A 13,422-nucleotide genomic window follows, 5' to 3' on the forward strand; every position below is an offset into this window, starting at 1 on the left:
CCTCAAATGATCCACCCTCCTCGGCCTCGCAAAGTGCTGGCATTACAGGCGTGAGCCACTGTGCCCGACCAAAAAAGAAAAAAGAATTTAAGTGGGAAAAAAAAGATTTAATGAAGAGGGAGTGATTACTGATAGGTCCAGTAAGATGAAGACTGAGAATTCCTTACTGCTTGCTTCCTTCCTTTTACCTCCAATTCTCAGCCTTTATACATACCATATACTCTTTCAAAAACACTCTTTGATCCCTTCCTCTCTGGTTAATGTTGTTCAAGTATCAACTTTGATGTATGTATATTTAGAAGACTTCCAAACACTCTAATATGAAAAATTAGTCCTGTTTGTATGCTCCCTTAACGCCCAGTACTTCCCCTATAGTCTTTCTTCAGAACTGCATGTAATAATATATTAACTGTTATATATCTGGAGCCTAGTGCAATGTCTGCTACATGTGAACAACCGAATACTTATTTGTTGAATGCATGAAAAAATGAAATTCAGGGAGTTGGGATGATTACTTTTTATAGGATATAACTGTTTATAGGACCAGTATATTAATATTTAAAATAGATATTTTCAGTGGGCTTTAGCCCTGAAGTAGAGATGGAGCATTCATGTGATAAAAAGGGATGAAAGAGCCAAATATAGGTTTTACCTCTGCTGTTAGCTACATGATCTTGGAGTTTTATCTTTCTGGGTCTTGCTCTGTTTAGCTCACTGCAGCCGGGACCTCCCTGGCTCAAGTGATCTTTCTGCTGCTGCCTCCCAAAGTTCTAGGAGTACGAGGGTAATCATCATGCCCAAGCCAGGGTGTTTTATTTTTTTTTGATCTAAAAAAGATCATACTGTTTGAGTTCATTGTAAATTCACAGGAAGTTGTAAGAAATAATGCAGAGAGATACTGTGGACCTTTCCCTAGTTTCCTCCAGTGGTAACATCTTAGAAAACTACAGTACAACCAAGATATTGACACAGTCAAAATAGGGAACATTTCCATCCCAGGAGGATCCCTCATCTTGCCTTTCTTTTTTTTTTTTTTTTTTTTTGAGACGGAGTCTCACTCTGTCGTCCAGGCTGGAGAGCAGTCGCCGGATCTCAGCTCACTGCAAGCTCTGCCTCCCGGGTTCACGCCATTCTCCTGCCTCAGCTTCCCGAGTAGCTGGGACTACAGGCGCCTGCCACCTTGCCCGGCTAGTTTTTTGTATTTTAGTAGAGACGGGGTTTCACCGTGTTCGCCAGGATGGTCTCGATATCCTGACCTCGTGATCTACCCGTCTCGGCCTCCCAAAGTGCTGGGATTACAGGCTTGAGCCACCGCGCCCGGCTCATCTTGCCTTCTTATAGCCACAATCACTTCTATCTCACCCCAACCTAACCACTAAGATATTATACATTTCTAAAATTTTGTCCTTTCAAGTAGGTTGTATAAAATGGAATAAAATAATAAATGGAATTAAAAATAATAAATGGACTCTCCCTGATGAACCACCTAATCCGAGGGACAGAAACAGTTTTCCCTGTCCAACAGTCAGCTCCAAATTCTCCCTCCTGAACCCTGTTATTTTGGAATTTTTGATAGCAACAAACAGAAGTAGAAAGCAAGATTAAGCAAACAAGGAGATAACATGCTGCAGTGCCTCCCAGCAGATAGATCTTCTCAGTAGGGGAAGCATCTAGAATAGCAGCTAAAAGTGTGGCATCTGACATCTATAGCCACGTGACCTGAGTTTGTGACCCAGCTCCATAACTACAAGTTACAGGACTACGGTGGCTGGCAAGATGGCTGAATAGGAACACCTCCAGTCTGCAGCTCCCAGCAAGATAACTCAGAAGGCCGGTGATTTCTGCATTTCCAACTGAGGTACTCAGTTCATCTCATTGGGACTGGTTAGATAGTGGGTGCAGCCCATGGAGGGCAAGCCAAAGCAGGGTGGGGCGTTTCCTCACCCAGGAAGTGCAAGGGGCCAGGGAACTCCCTCCCTTTTAGCCAAGGGACTGTGCCATGAGGAACGGTGCATTCCAGCCCAGATACTACGCTTTTCCCGTGGTCTTTGTATCCCGCAGACTAGGAGATTCCCTAGGGTACGTAAACCACCAGGGCCCTGGGTTTCAAGCACAAAACCAGGCGGCCCTCTGGGCAGACACCAGCTAGCTGCAGGAGTTTTTTCATACCGCAGTGGCTCCTGGAACACCAGTGAGACAGAACCATTCACTACCCTGCAAAGGGGGCTGAAACTAGGGAGCCAAGTGGTCTACCTCAGCAGATCCCACCCCCAGGAGGCCAGCAAGCTAAGATCCACTGGCTTGAAATTCTCACTGCCAGCACATAGTCTGAAGTCTATCTGGGATGGTCGAGCTTGGTGGGGGAGGGGCATTTGCCATTACTGAGGCTTGAGTAGGTGGTTTTCCCCTCACAGTGTAAACAAAGCTACTGGGAAGTTTGAACTGGGTGCAGAACCCATCGCAGCACACAAAGCCACTATAGCCAGACTGCCTCTCTAGATTCCTCCTTTTTGGGCAGGGCATCTCTGAAAGAAAGGCAGCAGCCCCAGTCAGGGGCTTATAGATAAAATTCCCATCTTCCTGGGACAGAGCACCTCAGGGAACGGCTGGCTGTGGTCACAGCTTTAGCAGACTTAAACCTTCCTGCCTGTCGGCTCCGAAGACAGCTGCATGTCTCCCAGCACAGTGCTCAAGCTCTGCTAAAGGGTGGACTGTCTCCTCAAGTGAGTCCCTGACCCCTATGCCTCCTGACTGGGAGACACCTCATACGAGAGAGCTCTGGCTGGCATCTGGCAATGCCCCTCTGGGATGAAGCTTCCAGAGGAAGGAACGGGCAGCAACCTTTGCTGTTCTGCAGCTTCTGCTGGTGATACCCAGGCAAACAGAGTCTTGAATGGACCTCTAGCAAACTCCAACAGACCTGCAGCAGAGGGGCTTGACTATTAGAAGGAAAACTAACATACAGAAAGGAGTAGCATCAATATCAACAAAAAGGACGCCCATACAAAAACCCATCTGAAAGTCACCAACATCAAAGACCAAAGGTAGATAAATCCACGAAGATGAGGAAAAGCACAAAAGGCTGAAAATTCCCCAAACCAGAATGCCTCTTCTCCAAAGGATCACCACTCCTCGCCGGCAAGGGAACAAAACTGGACGGAGAATGAGTTTGATGAATTGACAGAAGTAGGCTTCAGAAGGTCCTCCGAGCTTAAAGAGCATGTTCTAACCCATGTAGGGAAGCTAAGAACTTCAAAAAAAGGTTAGAGGAAAGAGAAAAAAGAATGAAAAGAACGAACAAAGCCTCCAAGAAATATGGGACTACGTGAAAAGACCAAACCTATTTTTGATTGGTGTACCTGAAAGTGACAGGGAGAATGGAACCAAGTTGGAAAACACACTTAAGGATGTTATCCAGGAAAACTTCCCCAACCCAGCATGACAGGCCAACATTCAAATTCAGGAAATACAGAGAACACCACAGAGATGCTTCTTGAGAAGAGCAACCACAAGACACATAATTGTCGGATTCACCAAGGTTGAAATGAAAAAATGTTAAGGGCAGCCAGAAAGAAAGGTTGGGTTACCCGGGTAACAAAGGGAAGTTCATCAGACTAACAGCGGATCTCTCAGAAACCCTGCAAGCCAGAAGAGAGCGGGGTCCAATATTCAACATTCTTAAGGAAAAAAAATTTCAACCCAGAATTTCATATCCAGCCAAACTAAGCTTCATAAGCAAAGGTGAAATAAAATCCTTTGCAGACAAGCAAATGCTGAGAGATTTTGTCACCACCAGGCCTGCCTTACAAGAGCTCCTGAGGGAAGCACTAAACATGGAAAGGAACAACTGGTACCAGCCACTGCAAAAACATACCAAATTGTAAAGACCATCAACACTATGAAGAAATTGCATCAACTAATGGGCAAAATAACCAGCTAGCATCATAACGACAGGATCAGATTCACCTATAACAATATTAACCTTAAATGTAAAAGGGCTAAATGACCCAATTGAAAGACACAGACTGGCAAACTGGATAGAGTCAAGACCCGTCAGTGTGCTGTATTCGGAAGACCCATCTCACGTACAAAGACACACATAGGCTCAAATAAAGGGATGGAAGAATATTTACCAAGCAAATGGAAAGCAAAAGAAAGAAGAAAAAAAATAAAAACAGGAGTTGCAATCCTAGTCTCTGGTAAAACAGACTTTAAACCAACAAAGATCAAAAGAGATAAGGGCATTATATAATGGTAAAGGGATCAATGCAACAAGAAGAGATAACTATCCTAAATATATATGCACCCAATACAGGAGCACCTAGATTCATAAAGCAAGTTCTTAGAGACCTACAAAGAGACTTAGACTTCCATACAATAATAGTAGGAGATTTGGAGATTTTAACATTTCACTGTCAATATTAGACCGATTAATGAGACAGAAAATTAACAAGGATATTCAGGACTTGAACTCGGCTCAGGGCCAAGCAGACCTAATAGATGTTTATAGAATTCTACACCCCAAATAAACAGAATATACATTCTTCTCAGCATCACATCACACTTATGCTAAAATTGACCACATAATTGGAAGTAATGCACTCCTCAGCAAATGCAAAAGAACAGAAATCATAACAAACAGTCTCTCAGACCACAGTGCAATCAAAGTAGAACTCAGGGTTAAGAAACTCACTCAAAACCGCACAACTACATGGAAACTGAACAACCTGCTCCTGAATGACTGCTGGGTAAATCACGAAATGAAGGCAGAAATAAGTTCTTTGAAACCAATGGGAACAAAGACACAATGTGCCAGAATCTCTGGGACATAGCTAAAGCAGTGTTTAAAGGGAAATTTATAACACTAAATGCCCACAGCAGAAAGCGAGAAAGATCTAAAATCGACACCCTGACATCACAAACAAATTCAAAAGCTAAGATAAGAAATAACTAAGATCAGAGCAGAATTGAAGGAAATAGAGAACTATTAGTAGCCTACCAACCAAACAGCCCAGGACTAGACAGATTCACAGCTGAATTTGTACCAGAGGTACTAAGAGGAGCTGGTACCATTCCTTCTGAAATTATTACAAATAGTAGAAGAAGAGGGACTCCTCCCTAACTCATTTTATGAGGCCAGCATCATCCTGATACCAAAACCTGGCAGAGACACAACAAAACAAGATGATTTCTGGCCAGTATCCCTGATGAACATAGATGCGAAAATATTCAATAAAATACTGGCAAACCAAATCCAGCAGCGCATCACAAAGCTTATCCACCAAGATCAAGTTGGCTTCATCCCTGGGATTCAAGGCTGGTTCAACATACGCAAATCAATAAATGTAATCCATCACATAAACATAACCAATGACAACACATGATTATCTCAATAGATGCAGAAAGGGCCTTCCATAAAATTCAACACTCCTTCATGCTAAAAAAAAACTCTCAATAAGCTAGGTGTTAATGGAATGTATCTCAAAATAGTAAGAACTATTTATGACAAACCCACGGCCAATATCATACTGAATGGGTGAAAGCTGAAAACATTCTCTTTGAAAACCGGCACAAAGAATGCCTTCTTTCACCACTCCTATTCAACACAGTGTGGTAGTTCTGGCCAGGGCAATCAGGCAAGAGAAAGAAATAAAAGGTATTCAGATAGGAAGAGAGGAAGTCAAATTGTCTCTGTTTGCAGATGACATGATTGTATATTTAGAAAACCCCATCATCTCAGCCCCAAATCTTCCTAAACTGATAAGCAACTTCAGCAGAGTCTCAGGATACAAAATCAGTATGCAAAAATCACAAGCATTTTTATACACTAGTAATAGAGAGCCAAAACGTGTGAACTTTCATTCACAATGGCTACAAAGAGAGTCAAATACCTAGGAATACAACTTACAATGGAGGTGAAGGATCTCTTCAAGGAGAACTACAAACCACTGCTCAAGGAAATAAGAGAGGGCACAAAAAATGGAAAAACATTCCATGCTCATGATAGGAAAGAAATCAATATCGTTAAGTGGCCATACTGCCCAAATAACCTTACAAATTCAATGCTATCCTCCATCAGCTACGCTTTGACGTTCTTGCACAGACTAGAAAAAACTACTTGTAAATTTTCATATGAAACCAAAAAAGAGTCCACATAGCCAAGACAATCCCTAGGCAAAAAGAACAAAGCTGGAGCATCGTACTACCTGACTTCAAACATCTACAAGGCTAGCAATAACCAAACAGCATGGTACTGGTACAAAACAGATATTAGATCGAACACGAGGCCTCAGAAATAATACTACACATCTACCAACCATCTGATCTTTGACAAACCTGACCAAAACAAGAAATGGGGAAAGGATTCCCTATATTCCGTGTTTAATAAATGGTGTTGGAAACTGGCTAGCAAGAAAACTGAAACAGGACCCCTTCCTTAACACCTCATCCAAAAATTGAACGTCAAGATGGATTAAAGACTTAACATAAGACCTAAACCATAAAAACCTTAGAGATACCTAGGCAATTACCATCCAGGACATAGGCAATGTGCAAAGACTTCATGTTTTTGCTTTAGTGTTATCTGAAACCATACCATGATATTCTTCAAAATTACAAAGATTTTCCTCTTGTGGTTTTCCCTTGAAGGTTTTATAGTTTTAGCTGTTATGTTTTAATCTTTGTTCCATTTCAAGTTAATTTTCATGCAGCTGAGGTGGGGTTTAATTTCATTCTTTTATATGAGACATCTATTGTCTCAGCACTATTGTTGAAAAAGTTACTCTTTTCCTATTGAATCCCTAAGCACCCTTGTCAAAACTTCAATTGACTGTAAATGTAAGGGCTTGTTTCCTTGGACTTCAGTTCTTGTTTCCATTGACCTAGCGGTTGTCATTATGCTAGTATGCTACACTGTCTTGATTATAATCAACTTTGTAGTAAATTTTACAACCAGGAAGTAAAGTCCTCTAGCCTTTCGGTCATTTTCAAGATGTTTTGGACTATTTGGGTTCCTTGCATTGTCATATGAATTTTAGGATCAGCCTGTCAGTGATTGAAATTTGAAAGTGTAATTCAGCATGTGCAATTCCTAGAAATAAGCCCACTTTTAGTCTTGGGTCTTAGTTTTTAGTTACTGCTATATTCGTTTTCCTAAATTTTGTTTACCGTATGAATATGAGAGTATTGTAACTACGTATGTTTTTTCTTGTAATATGCTGTGAGATTGTTTAGATGCTTCCAACACAATGAGCTTGAAAATAATACATCCTGTCTTTGCACCAAAATGGGTCAGATTGTTTATTGTGTTCTTGAAATCATCCTTTACCTGTTAACAATTTTAATCACTTGCATAATCAATTACCGACAAGACCCATGTGTCTACACTTTCCACTGTGGGTAGTAGAAGATATTGTTGTGTCCAAATTTTCCTTTTATTTTTACAGTTTTTTCTTGTATATTTATTAAGAATTAATTTCAAGGCTAAATTTCTAGATTAAAATTTAACATTATAAAATGCCTGTTTATTTTAATAAGTTTTTTTGCCTGAAACCTATGTTATAATGTAAAGCAATACCAGCTATACTTTGCATGTATTCTTTTTTGTTCTTTTACTTTCCCAATGTTTAATGAATCCTTCTATTTAAGGATATGTCTTTTAAGAAGGCAGCAATGTAAATTTATATATATTTTAATTTAATAATAGGAATCTTCATTTGTTTTTAGTCCATTTACATTTAATATCTTTTCTAATTTACTAATTTTTTATCTATTCTGCAGTAAATTTCATCCAATACATTCTTAATTAAAAAAAAAAAAATTATCTCCCCAAAGTGTATATAGTTGTCTTCACCAGCCATTTACTTGTTATTTCCAAACTAAGTCTCTAGGTAGTGTATTTTAACAATATCTGATTCTCCTCAATACAATTCTACTATTTACTTAAATGAGTCAGTGAATTCCAGTTGAATTTGCCTTGTTCTCAATTGAGTACAAAAACACTCTTGACCTAAAAGATAGAAAATAAATATTTCCTTCATTCTTTTTTTCAAGTGTTGCTTACCAAGCGAATTGCTTAGAAAATAAGTTCTACTAGATTTTGCTTTCACTAAATTTCCCTAGCCAATATTGTCATTTTGATTTTAATAACATGGTATTAAAAATTATGTATTGCTGGTGCAGACACAGTTGCATGAGGGGTTTCTGCCATCATCAGTGCTGTGTAGCAGAGCTAGTTCCTCTCCTGCTCAGCGGCGCAGGTTTGGACATATTTGACTTTTCCCCCCAGGTTAAATTGACCAAATCAATGGTGATGGAGAAGCCTACTCCCCTTCTGGTTGGGTGGAAATTTGTGAGACAGCATTACACACTGGTGAACCAGGCCCCAGACATGCTGCATAGATTTTATGGAAAGAACTCTTCTCATGTCCATGGGGGATTGGATTCAAATGGAAAGCCAGCAGATGCAGTCTACAGACAGAAAGAAATCCACAGGAAAGTGACATCACAAAACTTCACCAACTGCCACACCAAGATTCTCCATGTTGATGCTTATGCTATGCTAAATGATGGTGTGGTAGTCCAGGTGCTTCTCTCTAACAACAACCAAGCTTTGAGGAGATTCATGCACATGTTTGTACTTGCTCCTGAGGGGTCTATTGCAAATCAGTTCTATGTTCATAATGATATCTTCAGATACCAAGATGGATTTGTTACTGAGCCTCAGGAGGAGTCTGAAGAAGAAGTAGAGGAACCTGAAGAAAGACAGCAAACACCTCTGATTCTGGAACTTTCTATGATCAGGCAGTTGTCAGTAATGACATGGAAGAACATTTAGAGGAGCCAGTTGCTGAACTGGAGCCTGATCCTGAACCAGAACCAGAACAAGAACATGTATCTGAAATCCAAGAGGAAAAGTTTGAGCTTGTATTAGAAGAGACTGCTCCTGAGGATGCTCAGAAGAGTTCTCCAGCACCTGCAGACATATCTCAGACAGTATAGGAAGACTTGAGGACATTTTCTTGGGCATCTGTGACCAGTAACAACCTTCCACCCAGTGGAGCTGTTCCAGTTACTGGGATACCTCCTCATGTTTGTAAAGTACTAGCTTCACAGCCCTGTACAGAGTCTAAGCCTGAATCTCAGGTTCCACCACAGAGACCTCAAAGGGATCAAAGAATGCGAGAACAACGAATAAATATTCCTCCCCAAAAGGGACCCAGACCAATCTGTGAGGCTGGTGAGCAAGGTGACATTGAACCCCGAAGAATGGTGAGACACCCTGACAGTCACCAACTCTTCATTGGCAACCTGCCTCATAAAGTAGACAAATCAGAGCTTAAATATTTCTTTCAAAATTATGGAAACATGGTGGAGTTGCACATTAACAGTGGTGAGAAATTACCCAATTTTGATTTTGTTGTGTTTGATGATTCTGAGCCTGTTCAGAAGGTCCTTAGCAACAGGTCCATCATGTTCAGAGGTGAGGTCCGTCTAAATGTGGAAGAGAAGAAGACTCGAGCTGCCAGGGAAGGGGACCCACAAGATGATCGCCTTTGTGGACCTGGAGGCCCTTTAGGTGGGCTGGGTGGTGGAACGAGAGGCCCTCCCTGTGGAGGCATGGTACAGAAAGCAGGATTTGGAGTGGGAAGGTGGCTTGCTCCACGGCAGTGAATCTTCATGGATCTCCAGGCGGCCATACGAATCCTAGTTCCTACAGAATGGTGAATTTCTTTGACCAGCCTTTGGTATCTTGGAGTATGACCCAGTTTGTTATAAACTGCTTTAGTTAGTATAATTTTACTTATTTTGTGTGTTAATGGTGTGTGCTCCTTCTCCCTCTTCCCTTTCCTGGCCTTTAGTCTTTCACTTCCAATTTTGTGGAATGATATTTTAGGAGTAATGGATTTTTAAAGAAGAAGAAAAGGAAGAAGAAAAAAAGACCAAATTTCCTTGCTTATTTTGCATGTACAGACTGGATTTTTTTTCTAACGGCCATTTCCCCAAAGGAATGTGTCTTGCGTTTTTGCTGACATTTGGTACATTTCATTCATTGGAGTATTTCTTACTTTCTGTATTTTCAAAAGCCTGTGAGAAATACAGGATTTGATAACATTTTGAAGGCAGGAAAACCCCAAACTGTTTCTTCTTTGAGAGTCATGACCACTTTCTGGTGTGGAGAAATTGCCATTGGAGAATTTGACAATTTTGATTCTCACTGGTAATGTTTAAAAACTGAATAAAAGGAATATAATTTTTATTTTGATATAGGATCATGAAACACTTCTAAAACCTGTTTTTACAGTGGGTTTGGAAAATTTGACAATTTTGATTCTGACTGGTATGTTTAAAATTTGGAAAATTTGACAATTTTGATTCTCGCTGGTATGTTTAAAAACTGGATAAAAGGAATAGAATTTTTCTTCTGATGTAGGATCACAAAACAGTTCTAAAACCTACTCTTTTTACCATTGAAATTTAAACTGTGATATAGGTTTTAAATGTCTAGAATGCAACTGGATAGACTTTTCTTGAACTGTTAGTTTTTTTGAAGTAGAGTTTTTTGATGTTTAATTTGTATTTGTAAAAAAACAAAAGACAAAATATTCCCAAAACCCAGATAACAACCTTAACAAAACTGTTGTGCCTTCTGTTTATCTTTGATTTTAGACTTGGCAATTGTTTAAAGAAAAATAATTTTTTAATATCTAGATTTGTTGTATTATGTTCAGACTGTGGGGAATTGTAGAAACCCTCTTTTATTGGCCGGGCGCGGTGACTCAAGCCTGTAATCCCAGCACTTTGGGAGGCCGAGATGGGCGGATCACGAGGTCAGGAGATCGAGACCATCCTGGCTAACACGATGAAACCCTGTCTCTACTAAAAAATACAAAAAACTAGCCGGGCGAGGTGGCGGGCGCCTGTAGTCCCAGCTGCTCCGGAGGCTGAGGCAGGAGAATGGCGTAAACCCGGGAGGCGGAGCTTGCAGTGAGCCGAGATCCAGCCACTGCACTCCAGCCGGGGCTAGAGTGAGACTCCATCTCAAAAATAATAAAAAAATAAAATAAAATCTAGTGTAGGGATACAAAAATCCGGGGACACGCAGTTTCCGATTGGAAACACGAGGGAGCAGGAATGGAAAGGGGTCGCCTGAACCGTTTCTGTTGGCAGCAGATGTCTGCATAAGCACTCAGTTCTTTGGCAACTGATTTGTTGGGGGCAAAAAGCTGGAGGGTGCTCTTGGTGGTGGAGGATTTCACTTGGGCTGTTAAAGGCAGTTGAGTCAGGAACCAAACCCGGGAAACAAAACTTGGGCACATTTCAGTACACCCTCCCCGGGTCCCCCTGCGGAGACACTTGGGCATTGTGCAGAGATATCTGCTGGTCCTTGCTCAGAGGACCCAGCAGGCAGCCTGGTCCCACATGGAGGCAGGGCTGGGGAAGAAACCAGCAGTCCTGCCTACTGGGCACCAGGTCTCAGATCTCCCTGAACCTGATTCCTGGGGGTGGAGGATCTTCACGTTCTGCCACATGAAAGAGAACACAGCCATCCCTGTGCTCCTGGGGCCCTCCAAAGGCCAAAGTGTTTCATTGGAATATGAGGATAAATTATACCTATTGTGTAGGTGCACCATCTGCCTGCTCTGATAACAAGACCTTTGAACTTCAAAGTCACCTCCAAACAATTACCTTTTATCTTGCACAGTACTTTCTCTTCTCGGTTAGGACTTAACAATGGGGGCCATTGATGAGTTCAGTCTATTGTATTGCTTTGAGGCACTTGGAGACTGATTTATTCTGTAGCCCTGAGTGGTAGCCACATTGTCACTGGAGAGGAGGCAGGGAGAGGTTTTGGGATTTGGAAAACTTTATAAGGTGTGGTTCTACAGCTTCCAGTTAATGCCTTCATCATGACAGTTCAGCCTAGTAGTGAGAACAAGTGACGGTGGAGTTGGTCTGGATTTGATCCTTGTATTAACACCTTGACTTCATTCAGTTATTCATGCAACAAACATTTGAATGGCTACTGTGTACCCGGCCCCAGTTTAGACAACTGGAAGATACAAAGATGAAACCTTATGCTCTAGGCATCAAAGTGTTTATAAGCAAATGTGGAGGAGAGAAGCACAGACAAACTAGCCATTATGCACAATTGCTGCAACGATGGCCTGTAAAACCTATGGTGAGCACATCCAGGAGAAGGAGCCACCAGGGCTGCAGGTTAGAGAAAGGGGATTAGGGCTGTCACCTGATCAGAGTTTGTAGGATGACTTGGAGGTTGCCAGGTGTACAGCAGGGGAAGGCCTTCCTGAAGAGAAAACAGCCCATTTCTAAAGGGTTTGAAAAGTGTTCTGGGGCCTGAGGGGTGGTGAGTCTGCAAAGGGACAGGGAAGGGAAGTGAGAGGTGGGAATGGAGGGGAAACCAAGGACAGAGCAGGAAGGACCTTGGTGAGATGGAGATCTGTTCTCCTGTACGTTGTCAAAATGTCATAATCCCCAAAACTCATTGGGAAAGTCAGGCTGGCATGAGGCAGTACGCAAAGAACATAATCGAGGTATAGACTAGACCAGTGGCAGGGGAGAGGGGTAAATGCCAAAGGGGCTTGGTCTCTCCAGATTCCAGGAGGCGATGTATCTANAAAAAAAAAAAAAGAAACCCTCTTTTATCATCTTGTATGTCTTCTGTTAACATGTCTGTTATACCGTATTCTAAAATTGAGCCTCAAACTAGAATCCCTTTGAAGACAGATGCTTCTCTAGAGGTTCTTTGACCTAAATGGTTTAGCATTTGTAGTAAGTTTTATTCTGGTGTCTAATCAGACTTCTATTCATAGCCCGTAAGAAGGAATGTGACTTTAAATGGACTTTGCTGATGTGCTCCTGTCCACATTATTTTTTCTTTAAGTCATAGCCATATGGTAAATTTTCTGTTTTGTTATGGTTCTCTTTAATTGATGGGCATGCAGTGGGTGTTTCTTGGAAATGGTCAATGATTATTAAAATATTTCTGGAAGAAAAATTTTTTTTAAAGTATGTATTGCTGGTTTCATTTTGGTAGGCTCCCCCCACCTTACTGCAAGTAAATTAGTACACATATATTGAATAAAACCTTTTAAGCTAAACCTCTGAACTAAATACAGTATTCATGATTAAAGAGGTATGCACATTATTATAACTATAAATTCTAGATTTCTTGGTAATCTAGAATGAAGATAAAATCTGCATCTTCTTTTATTAATGTAATGTTGGTTACAACTGACTTTTTGTAGCAATTAAATCTATGTGGCCTAACCTACATGAGATATTCGTTATTATACCTTTTTTACTTTAGATCCTATAAATAGAAAATAATATTTTAAAATTATTTTAGGATTAACAAAACATTCATGTTCTGTTCATTAGATTGTACCACTACGTATTTTT

At 40.9% G+C, this 13,422-nt stretch overlaps 1 protein-coding gene and 1 pseudogene across 1 annotated transcript in view; both read left to right on the forward strand.

Moving 5' to 3' along the window:
• The window catches only part of ZRANB3 (zinc finger RANBP2-type containing 3), a 320,084-nt gene that overhangs the window by 10,778 nt on the left and 295,884 nt on the right, over positions 1 to 13,422 (forward strand).
• Positions 8,306 to 9,672, forward strand: LOC108539639 (ras GTPase-activating protein-binding protein 1 pseudogene; annotated as a pseudogene).

The sequence above is a fragment of the Rhinopithecus bieti genome, unplaced genomic scaffold (genome assembly GCF_001698545.2).
Source record: "Rhinopithecus bieti isolate Rb0 unplaced genomic scaffold, ASM169854v2 scaffold_15296, whole genome shotgun sequence".
NCBI classification, from domain to species: domain Eukaryota; kingdom Metazoa; phylum Chordata; class Mammalia; order Primates; family Cercopithecidae; genus Rhinopithecus; species Rhinopithecus bieti.